This window comes from Cryptotermes secundus, unplaced genomic scaffold (assembly GCF_002891405.2).
Source record: "Cryptotermes secundus unplaced genomic scaffold, Csec_1.0 scaffold560, whole genome shotgun sequence".
Lineage (NCBI taxonomy): Eukaryota > Metazoa > Arthropoda > Insecta > Blattodea > Kalotermitidae > Cryptotermes > Cryptotermes secundus.
Window position 1 is genome coordinate 3,289,761 of NW_019729218.1, and position 19,547 is coordinate 3,309,307.

General features: G+C 43.7%; 1 protein-coding gene across 1 annotated transcript in view; it reads right to left on the bottom strand.

Moving 5' to 3' along the window:
• The window catches only part of LOC111865520 (toll-like receptor 7), a 139,492-nt gene that overhangs the window by 76,386 nt on the left and 43,559 nt on the right, over positions 1-19,547 (bottom strand). Inside the window, exon 2 of the mRNA XM_023853617.2 lies at positions 7,649-7,733. The gene's annotated coding sequence lies outside the window, so the exon portion shown is untranslated. The remainder of the gene's footprint in view (positions 1-7,648; positions 7,734-19,547) is intronic.

Below are 19,547 nucleotides of genomic sequence, written 5' to 3' on the forward strand. Positions count from 1 at the left end.
ATTTACTCCACAGCGTCCAGATTGGCTCTGGGGAACAACCAGCCTCCTAGCTAATTGGTGTCGGGGGCTCTTTCCCTTGGGGTGAAGGGTCCAGGGTGAGTCCAACCGCTCACCTCCATCTAGTGCTGAGGTCAGGTATGGTGAAACTTCACCTGCACTCGCACATACATCAACATAGCCTGGAGCTTAAATAATCAAGCACACGGACAACTTTACCTTGAATTTACCTTTACGAAGAACGTCTTCCTCTAACAACACCCCCTTTACCCCAGATTGCATAATTTTAAATTTCTAATACACTGCGTTACTTAGAACCCTGTATGTATTAAGTTGCGCCAGCTTGTTATTAGGGTACATCTGATAACACCGAAAAGTACGAAATTCCAGAAAACTGACGTGCTTTGAAGTTAGAATTACAGACATTCACAAAAACACACAGCTTTGTGATCTTTCCTCAGTAAGGCGCGTCCACATTACTCGTGCTCGTCGGCAGACTCGTCTGGCTTTTACTTGTGCTCGTAAATCTTCGTCCACACTACTTCAGTTGCTCGCCAGGCTTCGGCGCGTGAGGATCAGTATATTTACTCGTAGTGCGTATAGGCTGTAGTCGTATTTTAATTTATTGGCTATGGTTTTTAAATTAAAAATTTGCTTGTCTCGTGACTTGTCATATCGTCCACATTACTCGCGAGCATAGCGAGTCACACGAGCACGAGTAATGTGGACGCGCCTTAAAGGGAAACACGGAATGCTCGAAATGTGAGACAGCTTCTGAGTTGTTCATGTCAAGTTCATGTCATGTTAGTTCAGAAGGTGTTACAAGAGACAAACCGAAATTGTAGGTTCCTGTGTTCAGGTTACATAAAACACTTTAGGTGACAGTGTCACAGGTTTCAATATCGGTGATGGTATGTAAAAGGTAAAGGCAAAGCTATCCCTGTAACAGGCCGTGAAGGCCCACAGGATTGTGAGGCTTAGGCGCCGGCCTCCCTTTACCTCCAGGAAGATTCCTGATACTCATTTCTGTTAAAGGCTGAGTCGACCCGAGGTTCAGAGTGAGGCTGGAAGGATTAGGTCAATTGAAAAATCCACCTCATCGGGACTCGAACCCGCTACCTTCCGTCTTGTAGCACAGTGCCTCAACCAACTACGCTACAGCGTGCCCCCCGATACGTTACAAAGCAATTTATTTTAACGTCTTGCTACACGAATGCTGAAAGACTCATGGAAGAAACTAAACTTATTGTAAGATGAAATGCCAACTTCGTGACAAGACAGGCACTCAAAGAGACACGACTAAAATCGATATGCGAGTTAGCGTGTATATCTCGTTCATGTTCTGTAGGAATTTAACAAACATCCAGTTTGCATTTACGATACATCAAGCACGTTTCGCATTTTGTATATCGTTACGTATCTCTCCAATTATCTGTTGAACAGGTTCATTGATTAAAGCACAAACTGCGAAGTACCAGATGACGTAAGGTTTCTACAGACTGAATGTATCCGTTCTCCTTAGTTGCTCCCTAAACAACTTGTACTTGCGTGTATGTAGGCACATAATTATGCATACAAGAAACTGGTTGACGAGATGAAAAGAAGTAGGAGGAGAATGAAGGAACGAAAGGGAAGACAAAGGAGGTGGGAAATAAGAACATAGAGTTCAGAGCAAGAACCATAAAACCTTTTTTAATTTCTCATACATACACTGTATGTATATAGCGTAAATATGTAGTGTGATCGTGGAAAAGAAAAAGGAAAGGTTTTTGAAATTCCATCTGTCTGTCTGTATGTGGGCCTTGCTAGCGTCTGAACTGTTGAACGAATCTTGTTCATATCTGATATTTATGAGTTTATCCGTCATAAGTCAGTGCTCAATAAATATAAACATTTGGCTCCAAACAATTAAGGGCTGTTTAAACTGTTACCCTAAACATATAATGCATTTTTGTCGAAAACGACTAGTAGGATTTTGATTAAATTTCAGTAATTAATGGAGACCATGTCTGTAAAGAAAGCTTAATAGGTGTTATCATCAGGAAAATAACCGTAGTAGGGATATTTCCTAACGCACAGATTTCTAGTCATGCAGATTATTTTTGTGAAGCGATTGTAACTTGTTAACAACGAAGATTCTGGCTAGGTTAACATAGGAATAGAAACTGAGATAGAAAGTTTTATCCAGTAGTTGAGGAGATGGAATACCAATTTATGCTGTCATGTTCATATCTTGAAGTATTACGCAAAATTTTAAACAGTCGCTCCGACAACCCCAGGGGTCTCGGTAAAACTGTCCCCAATGCATCCCCACACGATGTGCGTCCACTCTAAGCTCATGGCTTCGTGAAAGACTATTGATCCTTGCGGCAGAGTTAGGCGTGGGGACGGCACGCTATACACATCTGAGGACGTAGCCAGATGGTGAGTTATTAAAACTTTAAGGTCCAGTGGTTATTGTATATACCAACTGCTTTAATATACTAAAACTCCTCATTCTGCTCAGAGGCACTTCGTACGGTTCTCACGATAAACAGCGTTTGGGCTCTATACCGGTGACGTAATGTTTCCTGTGAGGTACGGACTGAATTCGTATATATTAAGTACAAGAAATAAAACCCTTAACATATGGGGGCAATCGGGGGAGTCTTAACAGAAATGAATACCAGGAATGTACCTGGGAGTAAAGGGTGGCTGGCGCGTAAGGCTGACAATCTCACCGTCATCTGTGAACCGACTGTTTAGAAAATGTGGGAGCCTCTAAGTTTCACAACCCTATGAGCGCCTACGGCCCTTTATAGGGATATCTCTTACTTTTTTTACCCATATAGTTGATAAGACGTAAGGGATACGCGGTAGCGTAGTTGATTGAGGGGCTATGCTACGAGCCGGAAAGTCGCGGGTTCAAGTCCCGATGAGGTCATTGGATTTCTTCAATTGACCTAACCCTTCCAGCCGCACTATGGCCGTGGGGTTCACTCAGCCTCTTAACAGAAATGAGTACCAGGAATTAATTAAATAATTTTCCTGGGGAGTAAAGCGCGGCCGGTGCGTAAGGCTGACAACCTTACCGCCATATTTGAGCCGATTGTGTACATAATGTGGGACCCTCAACGTCTCACAACCCTATGGGCCTTCACGGCCTGGTACAGGGATAGCTTTATTCTTTTTAACTTATAGTTGATAAGACGTAGTTAAATGAACACCGAAGATATCCTGAGCAAAGTCTCAGTAAGAACAGCCGGCGTGGTTGCACCTGCTTTGTGGGGTGGGAGGGAGGGAGGATGTCACCCATGCACACCCTACACCCCTTATCTCAGTCACTGTGGACCCTGTGTCAGATCCACTGCGCGTTGAGAACGGACAAGTACAAATACATGGCCAGTGCCTCTGCTTCAGCGATGCTGCCTCCAATTAATGCGAAATGTAATAATGAAAGATCAAACAAAACTGTGTACTCCATACATAATAACTAATGTTTTGGCAGGATTAAAGGGGTATATGGCGCTATCAACGCATTTCAGGCATTAAAAGTAATTCATGACCCGCCATCTTTTAATTAGACAAAATCTTGCTAATGCCCTTGTTTAGGAGGAAGTACTGATTTTTTTATCAGGAACTTTTGTAGAGATTATACAAATCTTCTGCTTCAATATATAGACATATATGTGTTTGTAAGTGAATAACATTTCGATAAATACATGTACAGACCCGGATACATACACAATGAACAGCTGACGTACTACACCACTGTACACTACTAACTTTCTATGTTGCATGACGAACTGCTGAAGTTTATGAATTGTCACGCCAATGAGTTCTGTGGCATGTTTGCCCAAAGCAGGAAACGTGGAGCGACAGAGCTGTCGTTGCGGGCGAACGCTCTGAAACATTCGTTTCTAGGTAACGGGCACGAAACAAACAACGGAACATTCGTTCCTAGTTAGCAGATTCTTGATGAGTGACAATTAAACAAGCAACAGAGGAACGGTGTTTTCTGTGAGGTCCTTGCCGAGATGTTATGATCCTTGCCAAAGGATCCGAGGAATCTACCGCCCTTCTTCGCATAAGAACACTCTATGGCGAGATTACTTTACACAGACTACACTCTTATACCTTGAAGACGGAGAAATTAGGTTACTCCGAAACGTTGGTAACGATCAACCAGACTACACAGTGTCATATCTCAGAAGACAGTAATTACCTTTCAGCCTGGATTCGTCCCTGGTTTAAGTTCCTTCGGTGACACCATATAATGCTCTACAGCAGTGGTTCTCAACCGTTGTCAGACCGCGGCCCGGTAAATTCTTTTTTCTACAAGACAAGGGCCTGGTACCGAGCCGCGGTCCGGTGGTTGAGAAACACTGTTCTATAGCGTGTCGAATGTAATGGGGTAAATTATTAATTGTATATTCATATTTGTGTCTTTTTAGAAGAATGAAGGGGAACCCTAGGGACAATTCCATTTTTCTCTCTTTCTGATTTGGACAGCCGAAGAGTAAACTGATCCATATATCTTACGCCTGTTTTCGAATGCGCCTAGCAAAACTGTTCAGTGCGTTGTTTTCATCCGATTTGTCGACAGGACAGAGAGCTGTCATCCAACACTATTATTGGTATCACAATGCTTCGAACGGCTTGTGTCTGTTTGTAACTTTGTAAGCGATTTCCTCTCCCATTTACAACGTAGATATCATCGCTCAAAATATGCCACATATGTTGACAGTTGGCGAGCGCAATGTCCCGCTTTCATTGTCATACCTACGGGGGTCATTTCTACACAGTTGTGCACGGCCCTTACAGTACACTGCACCGATTTCGCAGCTTCAACGAACACAAAATAATACATTTCCTGTCCGCAAATATGGGATTTAAGCCCCTGGAGTAATTGGTTCCCAGTTATCCTTGTTGAACAGACCACAGATGGATTGTGTGATATTTCCAAATCGCGTTACATTCGATTGGGAACAAAATGTGATTCCCACGTGGCGAACTTAGTAATTATGTATCTGTAAAAGGTAAAGTTATCCTTGCGCTCCGTCAAGTAAGCACCACACCATGAGGATGTATAGAGGAGTGGAGGTATATGGATAGTCCCCATGCTTGAACTCGGTAGTAGATGGCGATGAATGACCAGTTTCACACTCCGGCCGCTTTGTCCTAGGGCACAAAACCCCGGGTACCCACTGGATAGGAGGCCAGGTGGGCCCAAGAGCCTGTCTGGACGCTGCGGCGAAGAGAACAATCTCTTGCCGCTGCCTGGAATCGAACCCCAACCATGCAGCCCTTAGCCCGTCATTATACCGTCCTTGATTAACTATCTACATCAATCTGAGCTTAGAGAAAACGTCACTTATATGCAACTGTTCTAATATCGGTAAAAACTGACGCAGATTGGCTTCGGAAAGCTAGTAACACGCTTTTATGCATCTACACACAACAAACACACGCAGCAGCTGAAGCCCTCTCAAATATATTCGAGAGGCCACCGGTCCGGAATTAGCCGGGACACACACTAACCCACCGAAGTGTCTTCAAGGTTCTCCTCAGTCCCTTCAGGCAATTTTGGGATAGTGGCCGCGATACCAACCATCCTGACTGAGCGTCTTCACAGATTTCCTCAGTCCCTTCAGGCAGACGTTGGGATAGTAATTCCAGGTAGACCACGATAGTTTCTTTCCGAATATTTCTCATTCAGTATTCACTTATCACCTTCTGCCCCGGAGCTAATATACAGGGTGTCCCAGGTGGGAAAGTCAATATTCTGGGAGGTCATAGTATCGGTCACTCTAAGCAAAAATTGTATATGTACATGTGTCCTATTCCGAGCGGTTTCCGAGATAAGAGATATTTCACTGTACAGCACACTGTACACTATACAAACGAGCAACACGCCATGTCCTCACACGAGTTGCAAAGTGCATTGATGTTGACGGTGGAATTTCCGAAAATGTGTTACACTAGGTAAACTGTACCAAGTTTGTCACTTGAACAATAAATACCGGTATTAGAAACAGTACGTAATATGAAGAAAGCAGTCTTCTGGGATTTGGCACCGTGTATATGTGGTGTCAACCCCAGAAGACCGCTTTCTTCAGTCACCGCCGTGAAAGCCTCAAATCTTACACAGTACGTAATATATCTTCCTTATCAATAGTTTTGGAACTGTAGACCATTGTTGATAACTTAATACGGAGCAACAATTAAGTCGGTCCGACCATTAAAGCGCGGTTTCGATAAAATTTACGTCTCACGTCTGGACCCCCTAGCGCGAGTATCGTTATCTTCTTACATAGGTTAATTTAGAGACTGCGGTTTTCCTGAACTGTTGAAATTTAATCTGAAACGTTAGAGCGATTTTGAAAAAAAAATTCATATCTGTATTCCGGGTTCCACTGCAAAGGCCCATATTGTTGGAGCTAGGATATTCTTACACTGTGAATCCATTTTTGATGAACAAACTCTTAATTACAGAATATGAAAAATACATGTTCAGCCGTTCGTACGCTAGCGAGGCTCGCATGCGTTCCAATAACCACTCTTCGTATTGAAGGGGAACTCAAAACGTGTGTCAGAATCTTGAGCCCGACTTCATTTTACGTGATCACAGAACTTTCATATGTATACTAACAAAAAAAGAAAAAACTTCCGTGGCCTGTAGTCCGCAAGCGAACTATACCGACCGAGCGACCGCCACTTGTCGGTGAAGTTACTGGCAACATAGCAGATAGAGGGTGTCACGTGGTCAGCAAAACGGATCCCCACGGCCGTTGATCTCGGATTTCTAGACCGGAGCAGCTATTTCCTTGAAATAGCTCCTCAATTATCCTCACGAGGCTGAGTGGACCCCGTTCCAGACCCACTAGTTCTCAGAAAATGTGGTAGCGCCGGGAATTTAAACTGGGACCTCTGGATCTGTAACCAGGAACTCTGACCACTAGAGCATAGGCGGTCGTACTACGTATTATAACAAAGTAAAAATATATTGCGACACATATGAACTAAGCAGTCAGTGTAAAAGAAAGATTGCGCGGTGAGCTGTTGTTTCATTCAATAAGAAATACACTGCTTCATGGAACAGAAAGAGAGGCGATAAGACTTTATAAAGAAACGAGTGAAAGTAAGAGAGAGAAAGATGTTAAAGGTTGCCGTTAAGGGTTGATTGAGTGACTTATAGCCTGTTACTTCCTATGGTTGCCACCCCGACAATGTTAAATTTCCCTTTTATTTCACACACTGGGCTACAACGTAATTGCGGCTTTTGTACAACATGACAGTAAAAGCAATTCATAATTCACCGGAGCGGACAAAAAGTTTAGAATTTCCTTTCATAGAAATTCATTCGTTTTTACCAGAGCTCTGGTAACAACTACTATATGCCTATAGTGCTCTCAAGTAAATTTACCAGAACCTGTCAAGTGAAATCCCTTTCACTACAACTGAAGGACAATTCAATAAAAACATTACGGCGTTTCGGTCCATAAAAATGTTCTTATTCAGGATAGTGTACAAGGTTAAAGAAATTGCTTAACAAGTTACAGTATGTATTATGTGATAATATCGCAAAAATTATATAATTTAAGTAGAATATTTATGTTCAATTAATTACAATTTATTTAATTTTATTTTGTATTGTCTGTATTTTACGTACTTAATTTTTTCTTGTGTCGGCGTGCCATGTCATGTTCCCATGTTGACTCAATACGATGCGCTTCCACAGTCAAATGTAAAGAAACCTGTAACAAAATACAGTTTTGTTATAAAGGTTACTCCTGATTCTAATTACTAATCATCCGTCCGTCCATCCATCCATCCGTCCGTCCGTCCGTCCATCCGTCCACCTACCTACATACTTATCTGTGGTTCTACAGGTCTTCTGTTGGACCTTGACCGCCTTTTCAATTTCTTAGTCCTATACATAGTCGGTAAGACTCCTTGGACGGGGGATCAGCCCGTTGCAATGCCGCTACCTTCAGAGGGAACATAAAGGCAGAATAAAAGCACACAGGTATCCACGCCTTGAGTGGGATTCGAACCCATGGTCCCAGAGTTCGAGCGAGCGAAGACAGTTCACGCCTTAGACCGCGCGGCCACTGTGACTAGTGAATGCATTAATTGTTCAGCCCCTGAACACGCTATTGTGCGGTTGGGGGGGGGGCATATTTCATGTCTGAAAGCAACGGTGGGGTTTGGACAAAGTGTCACTGGGACTACTACTTTCTGAAAGCACTCTGAGTTTTCCTTGGTAATTGATATTCTACCCAATATATCTTTTTTTTTCAATGCTAGTGGGGTGGGGATAAGTCCCTTGTACTGCGGCCACTTCTGGCCTATTGTACCAGCCCCAGATGATAGGTGAGGGTGATTGTGGAGCAATTGGTGGAATGAAGATTGGCAGGGGAAACCGAAGTACTCGGAGAAAACCTGCCCAGGGCCACTTTGTCCACCACAAATCCCACTTGACCAGACCAGGGATCGAACCCGGGCCGCCGCGATGGGAAGCCAGCGACTAACCGCTTTAGCAATGGCGCGGCACCTTTTAATATCTAAGAATGTGATGGATTTCTGTACATTTGTACAGAATTAAATTAGGTCATGGCCGCTTCTAGAATATCCTAATTCATTATTCACCATCATCGAATCATTCAACGTCACGTAATCTGAGATACCGGGCGCTTATTTAATAAAGTAGCCGTGCCATAGCTCGGGCGGTTAGTCGCCGGCTGCCTGAGTTCGAGCACGGGTCAAGTCAGGTGGGATTTGTGGTGGACGAAGTGGAGCTGGAGCAGGTTTTCTCCGCGTACTTCGGTTTCCCCTGCCAATCTTCATTCCACCAATTGCTCTACAATCACCCTCACCTATCACCTGGGTCTGGTACAATTGGCCTGTATTGGCCGCAGTACAAGAGACTTAGTGTCACCTCATGAGAGAAATGCTAATAATAATAATAATTAACAAATTGCAAGATGCACGACGCATGGCCCAGCTGACGAGCACATTACTGGTGCTTATAAAGCCTCTGGACCCATTTCAAAGATATTCACAAATCATACGGTTCAATGTTGCTAATGTGGATAAAATGACCCCTTGTACGGACACCATACTGAAATCAGATCTGTATACGTACGAGAGCACAGAGCACAAACATTACTAAATCATTAGGTGCTTTTTTAAGCTCTTAAACTGCCCACTTCACATTTAAGGGTAATTCCGTAACAACAGGTTGGCCCTTCTGCAAGAGTTGGTAGGCCCGATTTTGTAACCGGGTGTGTATATGCCTACACTGCGTGAATATGACAAAACAATACATGTGAGAATAACTGTTTCTGGGACAGGATCCGGTATCCTGCCTACACGAGATAAGGTCGTGATAAGAGGGTGTTGACCTTGGCACTTGTAGGGTTAGTGTCACAACGTCTGAATTTATACGTTTTCATTCATAGGACAATATTTTCCTCCCGTACATTTGAGAAGTACACTGTTAACTGTTTAACTTTTTAATATCTAATTAATTTTAATTCGCTTAGTGGGGGGTGGAGAGCAACTGGGTCCACTCAGCCACTGATTGGCCTATTGTTGCCTGCCCCGGGTGATTATGATGATGGAGAATTTGGTGGAAACCTAAGTACTATGGGAAAACCCACCCCAGCGCCACTTTGTCCACCACAAATCCCACTTGACCAGACCCGGGATCGAACCCGGGCCGACGCGATGAGAAGCCAGCGACTAACTGCTTGAGCTATGGCGCGGCCCTTTTAATACCTAAGAATGTGATGGATTTCTGTACATTTGTTGCAATAAGCAACGTAAAGGCAAGCGTGTTCATATTCTTTTTTTCTTTTTGTGACGGTTAGGCCCTCTGGCCTGTTTTCATTTCAGGATTAATCTGGAAACTATGAATTTTACAGACGGTAGGAATCCCTTGACGGGTGGTCAGTACAAGGCCGCTGCCTACAAAGAACAACACAAACACAGAAAAAGAACGCCGACCGTGCGGTCCCTGTTATCGGCTGTTTTTATTATTAACAAATTGAAAAAAAAAACAATAGTGAGACGCGACAGCCATGTTGTGCGGCAAGAAAACAGCTGACAGAATTATGGGTTACAGCGCGGTCTAAATTCGATCTGCCGCTGTTGCTCGTAGAAACAGCTGATTCCTTCCCACGTTTGGTATCCGGACATTATAGAACCATAGGACCTGCACAGCAGACATCACTCGGCAACATATGAGAGAATTATTAATATTCCAGCATTAGACACGCTGAAATATGAACGGAAATTATTAAAAGCAAACTTCATGAAAGAGAACCTAACCTCAATAACTTCAAAAGTTCTGGAAAGTCAACTGCATTTACACCTGGATATTAAATCTGGCAGAATACCAGCAAAGCTTTTCTACTTAGATGAAATGTTTTAGGAAAATCTTGCTTATGAAAAGCAGACACAAACATCTAACTAGCTAACAACCTGGGGCTTAAGTATTTTAATGTTACAAAGGGTGGTACGCCGGTCACGGTAGCCGAGCGGTCTAAGGCATGTACTGTCTTCGCTCGCTTGGAAACCGGGATTGTGGGTTCGAATCCCAGTCACGGCATGGATGTTTAGTTTGTGTGTGTGCGTTTTTCTGTGTTTGTCTACAGGTAGAGGCCTAGCGATGAGCTGATCACCCGCCCAAGGCGTCCTACCGAATGTGTAAGATCTAGCAAAACCGAAGTGAACGGAGAAGTTCATGGAGGTAGGCCTAGGCCCACTGGGGCTGTAGTGCCAAGGGGAAAAGAAAAAGGTGGTACATTTAGTTACTCTCCTACGCTTTACACGGTTAATACAATTCTTTCTCTGTCCTTCCTCACCACTTTCCAAAACGTTTGTCCACAAAAATTATGTATCTGTTTCTTGTCTCGCCAACGCACGCTACATGTTGAGCGCAATAAAATTAAATCACAGTGGTGATAAAAATAACCCACTGGTTTATTAGGATGTAAATCGGAAAAGTACCCGATAAATGTTTACCTGTACGAGCTCTACTAGACATCTCATGCATACACATTTTAATTAACGTAACTAGTCCGTTGCGAATTCCAGATTCAATTACAGTGTTACACAGCACTTCTGTCTACATTGGCATATGCGTAGGATAGATTTCCAAACCTATCAAATAACTGTGCCTAAAACTATCGATTTTCGATGTAGCCGTACATATGGTAAAATTTGGCAATTAAACAAGGCAATTTCGACTAAATAACGATAACATTAATGCTGATGATGATGATGAGAGACGACCACAGTGAGGGCACAGTCACTGTGATGGTGGGTTGAAACCCCGCTCGAGGCAAGAACGTTGTGTCCACGTTTCTCTGTCTCGTGTTGTCCTGTGTAGCTGTATTAGTCCCCAGTTCAATGAGCTTACAGAATGTATACATTTATTTATTTATAGGTTAATCCGAATTGGATGAGGCCTGACAGACGAATATCTTAAATAATAATAAAAATTATATATCTCATTTAATTATTATTCTTCATCTGCTTATGTTGGACCACTGGATGGCTGGTTGAGAGTAAAAGTATAGTTGTCCCTGTGCTTAACTAATTAAACACTATGCCATGAAGGCGTATGGTGCAGTGGACGGATACATCCACGTTTCCTTGATCTCGACACTAGATGGAGGTAAGTGGTCAGCTTGACGCCTCTGGCCGTTTTACCCCCAGAGATAGAGCCTCTGGTACCCATTAGATAGGAGGCTGGGTGGGCCCCAGAGCCGGTCTGAACAACGTGGGGAGGAGAAAAATCTCGCCCTTTCCGGGAGTCCGACCCCTCGGTCGTCTAGCCCGTAGCCAGTCGCTATAAGTAGGCATACCGACGAGGATGAGATCAAAATGGATATAAGCAGCAGCAGTAATTTCTTTCAGTGCTAAGGACAAATATGCTCGAGAAAAAATCTTTAATATGAAGAAGGGTGTTAACCTGTAAGCTGCGAGGATAATATTATCTGATGATGTATATTTTTCATAAATAGAGTTCTGTTTATTTGATTCATATTTTAAATGAACTGCTGACAAAAACATTACGTCGCTTTCCAGATCACAGGGATCTGCATATTGAAACTCCGAGGCTGTTGTAGACATCTGAGATCTCTCAGCTTGCGTTAAACCTCATAAGCAACAGTACAGCCTCCTCCAAAATCCACTTCGACTACGACAGCCCTATGACTTCGCGTTTTTTCTCCTACTGCTATTATTGCCACCGTCCTTCCGCGTTCACCCCTCCACCCTTCTCTACCCTCTTACCACCACCTCACTCCAATTTATGCTATTGATTCCCCACCCCTAGTAAGCGACCACCCGGTCGACCGAGCGCATGAAACTAGGCATCTCCCTCTGTCGCCCCTCAACCCTTCAAGGCTTAGACCGAAGGCAAGCAAACCCTGGCCCGCGGGCCTGATGCGGGTAGATACGAATTTCAGTATTATACTTACTTACTCATGCAGCTGAGCCCTTCTTGAGGAGCCGCCAATTGTGCAGCCAATGAAGAAGTTCCCAACATTTTATGGAACCCAAAGGTTCATTACCGTGTTCACAAGAGTCCTGCACTGGTCCTTATCCTGAGCCATATCAATCCAATCCATACCATCCCATCACAGCTCTCTAAGACAAATTTTAATATTGTCCACCCACCAAAGTCTTGGTCTTCCCAGTGGTCTCTTTCCTTCTAGATTTCCCACCAATATCCTATATGCATTCCTCTTCTCAATTCCTGCTACATGCATTGCTCACCTCGTCCTCCTTGACTTGATCATTCTAATTATACCAACTACGCTACCGCGTCCTCAAGTGTCCCGGTAGGGTCAAGAATTTTCTCTTCTGCATGTATTGCAGACCGGCTTTGGGGCACATCGAGCCTCCTATCCAATTGGCACCCGAATTTCGTGAACTCCATACTGCAAAACTCTTGAGCATTTACGCAAATGCGACGGTCTGTCATTTCCCTTTAATTGCTACAGACTTTAAGAAGCAACTCTACGAATCACGCCATCGGAGAAGAAGGATAAGTTGAAGAAGAGAAACGGGAAGATACAAGAAAGAAAGCAGATGAGAAGACGAAGGAAGAAAAGAAAATGGAGGACAGCACATAGGAGGGAAAAGGAAAATAAGATGACGAGGAGGACAAATTGAGGAAAAGACAAGAAAAGAAAGATGGCTCTTTTGTGTCAGGAACATGTAACTGCACTGGTCTTATTCTGTTTGATTTGGAATTAAAAGAATAAAAAAAAATTCTTCCGACGAACTTGTATACCACATGTACGAAAACTTCTAACATCAAAATACCTAAGTCTGTGGCCTCTAGTCCGCAAGCGAACTATACCAACCGAGAGACCGCCGCTTGTCGGCGAAATTAGTGCCAACTTTTGCGGATAGAGGGTGTGGCGTGGTCAGCGCAACGAATCCCCACGGCCGTTAATCTCGGGTTTCTAGACCGGATCTGATATTTCCTTGAAATAGCTCCTCATTTATCCTTATGAGTCTGACTGTACTCCGTTCCAGACCAACTGCTTCTCAGAATATCTGCTAGCGCCGGGAATCGAACACGGGACATCTGGATCTGTAGCCAGGAGCTCTGACCACAAGATCGCAGAGGCGGTTCAGCGTGTTATAAAAAAAAATAAAAAAACACATCCGTCACTGAATGAAGGTCATTATCCAAACTGAATATTTTTATTACAAACGTCATATATTAATAATTTAGTACCGTTTGATGGCGTTCATAGAATATACAGGTCATGTTTAAACCTGACCTCTGAATTACAAGAGTTGAGGGGAAGTATGGAAAAAGTAGCGGGCCACTGGTTCCAGCTGCAATATCGGAGGGAGGGTGACGCTTCTGTCTGATTAGCCGATACTCACGCAACAACACTTATCTCAGGGGACTCAACCCACTCCGTATTCTGTTAAGAGTGGCCAGGTCTAGAAACACGGACAGTATTTTTTTTATTATTGCTAGTGGGGTGGGACTAAGTCCCTTGTACTGCGGCCACTTCTGGCCTATAGTACCAGCCCCAGATTATTATTATTATTATTATTATTATTGGAGGGGGTGGGTTTCCCCATGCACCGCGACCGGTTGTTTATCTACTGTACGTCTCCCTTTCATATTCTACCAGTCGCCATACCCTACCCATACTGGTGCGTGCTATCAGCCCCGTTCAGCCAACGAGGTCGGCCCTCGGTACCTGATACTTCCCCCATCTACCAGAGGCATTGGAAACTGCTTGGGAGGGAAACTTTTTACCCACTTTTGCTCAGAGGTCTCCTAGAGACATGAGAATCTTTTACGTGACGTAAATCTACGACACGGGACCCACGGCTTAAAGTCCCTCTCCGCCCTTAAAAATTCCACGACCTACGCTGGGTTTGAACCCGCGTACCTTGAGTCATGAGGTGGGAACGTTACCCCTAGACTACGGAGGTCGCAGTCTCAGATGATAGGTGAGGGTGATTGTGGAGCAATTGGTGGAATGAAGATTGGCAGGGGAAACCGAAGTACTGGGAGAAATCCTGCCCCAACGCCACTTTGTCCGCCACAAATCCCACTTGGCCAGACCCGGGATCGAACCCGGGCCGCCGCGGTGGGAAGCCAGCGACTAACCGCTTGAGCTGTAAGTTCCACTAATCAAATATCAGGCCTACAGGAGTACAAGGAGCAACGTAGTTTATTTCCACGGGTCTTCCCTTACTTTCTAAGCCATGATATAAGAGTCAGGAATTTGGACAGCATAACATTTACTTCACATAGAAAATGCTTTTAATTATTCGTCAGAACTGCGCACAAAACTTTGGTAGTGGAAGGCAGACACACTGAATAAATGATGTTTTAATCAGTGCACACTGTAAGCTGTTAACCTCAGAGCATATTTTGCAACAATGACATCAGCGATACTAACAGAAGAACTGGTGCAGCACGTGTAAGGCTCATGGAATGGGAACCTTATGTAACAAATCAATGCTCCAGGCCCGTGTTTCCCAACCTGTGGGTTTTGACGTAGGATAATATAGAGCTAACACTAATATGTACGTAATTCTAAAAGCATGTGTCTTCAGAAAGGAGACGCTCTGCCTTCATGATGACGTGACCAAGGCGCTTAGAATCAGTGCTGTAACAAACTTGCCACCGTCCATTCTCTACCGGAATCAGTCAATATATGACACGGTATTGCGACGGGATACGGGATCGACGACTGGAGTTCGATTCCTGGCAGGGGGCAAGAGCATCCAGACCGGTTCCGGGGCTTCACACTGAAAGAGACCGGGGATTTTTTCCCCCAGAGTAAAGAAACCGGGGCGTGAAACTGACCACTACCTTCCATCTACTGAGGACAAGAATGGTGCAGCTTTTACCCCCACTCGTCCTTATGTCTTCATGGTGTGGTGCTTGCTTAATTAAGCATAGGGACCTCACTAGCTAACTCATTAAATTATCGGCCGGCTACCTAGTAATTGGCTGGCCAAGTGAATGACTAATTAACCAAATAACCGTCTGAACAAATGTCTTGCTAATTTATTAACGGTCTGACTAACCAAACATCTGAGAGTGTAAGCAACAGAATTCAGCGAAACTGTAAGTAACCAGGGTATTATTATGGCAGAGGGTTTAAACCATGAGAATATGTAAAAATGGCGAAGCTATCCCCGTAACAGGCGGTGATGGCCCACAGGGCTGTGAGACGTCGAGGTTCCCACATTTTCTAGACAATTGACTCACAGTTGGCGGTAAGGTTGTCAGCCTTAAGGCGCCTCCACATTACTCGTGCTCGTCGGGAGACTCGTCTGGCTTTTACTTGTGCTCGTAAATCTTCGTCCACACTACTTCAGTTGCTCGCCAGGCTTCGGCGCGTAAGGATCCGTATATTTACTCGTACTGTGTATAGGCTGTAGCTGTATTTTAATTTATTGGCTATAGTTTTTAAATTAAAAATTTGCTTCTCGTGACTTGTCATATCGTCCACATTACTCGCGAGCATAGCGAGTCACACGAGCACGAGTAATGTGGACGCGCCTTTAGGCTGAGGCCACACGAGCGCACAAAGTACGTCCATTGCAACGAACGTATTTTATGACGGACGTTGCTGAGGACACCACACAGTAGCAGAATGCGGTGCGTAGTTTTTTGTCTGCATTGGAGCCAGAAGAAAGCGTAGAATTAGCCTCTCTTGTTTATTTCTACAACGGACGTCACGACGTTCGTTACAACGGACGCATTTTGTGCGGTCGTGTGGCCCCAGCCTTACGCATCGGCCACCCTTTACCCCCAGGAAGATTCCTGGTACTCATTTCTGTTAGAGGCTGAGTCGACCCCAGGGCCATAATGCGGCTGGAAGGATCAGGTCAATTGAAAATGAAATCCAGCCCTTTGGGAGTCCAACCCGCGACCTTCCGGCTTGTAGCATAGTGCCTCAACCAACTACGCTATCGCGTGCCCCATTAGAATATGAATTTCTCCACCGTCACGATGCTCTGGAAGGTGACGAATTTCATTTACGAAATTGTAAATCCACTTAGAAAATGCATATCGTAGGAAGTCACGAGGGGGAATTCGGCGACAGCAATATTTTTTACAGTTTTATCCCTTTCTATTTCTCATTTAAATTTTCAGCCGGATGGAGTTTTGGTCTTCTTATTTTGTATATCAAAGGCCAGCATTTTTAGCGATGACTCTACTCTCTCTATCGTACGACCTCATACAAACTTATTTACTATTTTGCAGTAAATTTCCGCTAATAAAATGAAAAATCGACCTCTTAAGAGGAAAGAATTAGTAAGCTGTGTGACTGCAGTGAGCAATAAACTGGTAGAACAAGTACATTAATTTAAAAATGCAGAAATTTAAGAAGCCCGCACAGAAAGTGAGATATAGGAAATAAAACGCAACCATGTGTACATGCAAGTGAAATAATGTGCATAATTTTGGTAGAATCACGTTAAGAAGTAGATATACTCACTGCAAGTTATGCAGTATAGTTGAAAACCTCGGTAAAACATGTTGAGGCATGCGCCTACAGTGGCAAAGACAAATGGAGAATATAAGCGGCAGAAAGGGGGCCAAAGGTCAAATATACACGAAGGATTATATTAAGAAGTTACAACATGCAGAAGGATATGGAAGGACCATGCACATACCAAGGGATTATAAACGTCCAGAGTGAAGAGCATGAAATACTGAAAATGAAATTTTAATGAGGCCGGTACAGATATTAAAATTATCAAATTCGTGAAGACAGTATTACTGAGTTTTTGGACTTTTTCCATCGTCTGGAATCTAGGTAAGAGGAAACGACGTTTCGGAAACTGGATCTGATTCCGTCTTCAGGAGAGAAAAAGGCACCTACTCAGTTGGGACCCTTAGAAAGAACTAATCTGAATCACTGGACCTCTTTCTAAGGGGCCCAACTGAGTAGGTGTCCTCCTTTCTCACCTGAATATGGACTCAGATCCAGTTTCCGAAACGTCGTATCCTCTGTTACGTAGAATTCCGGACGATGGGAAAAGTCCAAAAACCCAGTAATTCTGTGTGTCATCCATCATCGTCAGAACCCTTTAGAATCTCCAAGATGGTTAAGGTTTAACTTAACATAATAATATTAAATATTGTCGACTTTCACTAATCTTGATTATATAAAATGTAAAGGACTGGCAATTTGGCCCACTTCTGAGACATGGCCTTCTTGTGGAGGTGTAGCTCCAGTGTTTTATAACCTTCAATACTCGATAGAAGGATGGTCTTACATAAGCATTACATTAATTCTAATGATAAGGAACTTGACATTACTGCCATCTGTTCAGACAGAGGGGTACTTAAATTATGCAATACAAGTTTAAAAACTGTGTGAACTATTCAATAGAGCTAAATTACAGGACTTTCGTTTGAAGTGTCATGAACTTCAGGGTTTCATAACAGTAACGACTTTGACCAATGGAATGAAATTATCAGCTTCTGAGGCAAGATAACTGTACCGCCATATTTCCTATATTAATAAAATCTCAGGTCTGAAATACCGCTGTCTTCATAAAATCTATTCCCACGTTCCACATATGATTCAACGTTAAAATAGTTGATGCATAATCATGATATATCTTGAAGCACACTCAGTATAGAGAACAGCTACGGGCTGGGAAACCTAGAGGTAGGAGTCCGAGTCCCGCTAGGGGCAGTATTTTCTCCTCTCCACATCACGGAGACCGGCTTTGGGGCTCACTGAGCCTCCTACTCGATGCGTACTTGGAGCCCTTTCCCCGGTCGTGAAGCTGACCACTCACCTCTAAGTATTGCGGATGTCAAGAATATATGAGCTATACATGCACTGCCCCATACGTATTCAGGGCGCTGTGTTCATTAGTTAAACACGAAGACAAATTTACCTTCTTTTACCTCATGTAAGTACAAACCATACGTCTACATTAACCCTTTAAATAAGAGTTTTTACTCCATGGAAAACCTGTTTTAACCTTGCCCACAGAGCTTAGGTTAATTAATGATTTTCTGGCCATTCTGAGAATTAAAAACATTTCCTTAAGCACCAGTCGCCATTAGTTCTTTGTATTTGAGACGCCATGTGTTTCTGTGAATTATGAAAACCATATATAAATATGATTTACATGAGTGTCAAGTTTGAGAAGTTAAATAAATAGTTTCTTTTGTCGAGCTGGTCTAGCAATGGTGACGACCGGGGACAGATTCCGGGCAGCGGAAAAGAAAAAATCTCGTCTGCATAGAGTCCAGACCGGCTGTGGGGCCAGCCTCATACTGAAATGGTACCAGGGGCTTTTTCCCCAGCCGTAAAGCGGCCAGGGCGTGAAGCTTCTAGTGAAGAGGTCAAGAATGGTAGACAAAAACTTCCATTCCTCAATTAGCCTTCAGGGCGTAGTGTTAACTGCTTAATATATTAAGCACAGGAACAAATTTACATTTGCTTCGGTGGCGAAAATTTGCACTGGGGGGCCACAAATCAGTAGCTAGATCTCATACAGTTTGACTTCACTTCCATCACCACTTCCCGTGTCACGCAGCCACCGTCAAAGAGAGGTATCCAAAATAAAATTATTTCGTCTCAGAAAGCTTTTATTATACATATTCATGGGTTACACCATTACAAAGGGAACTATCGAAATTCTTTTCTCAGTATGTAACTTTCTCAGTAAATTTCAATGTGGGCCCCCTTGGTGGCACGACAAATATCCAGACAATATTCGACCTCGTTCCACGTTGCTTGAAGCATGTTTTGTGTCACCGTAGCCAAAGCGCACCTTAAGGGGCCCATACACGTACGAGCCTGGCTCGCGAGTCCGACTCGGCTCGGGTTCCAATGAGCCAAACTCGCCCGTGTGTGGTAAAATTAATCCGAGCCCGGCTCCCGAGTCAAGCTCGCCCAGCCGGACTTGTACGTGTATGCGCCGCCTTATGAGGGGTTTCAGGTGTTTAAGGTCATTTATCTAAACCTGGTAGACAGTGTTCTTCACATAACCCCACAAGAAAAAATCAAATGGGACTAAATCTGGTGATC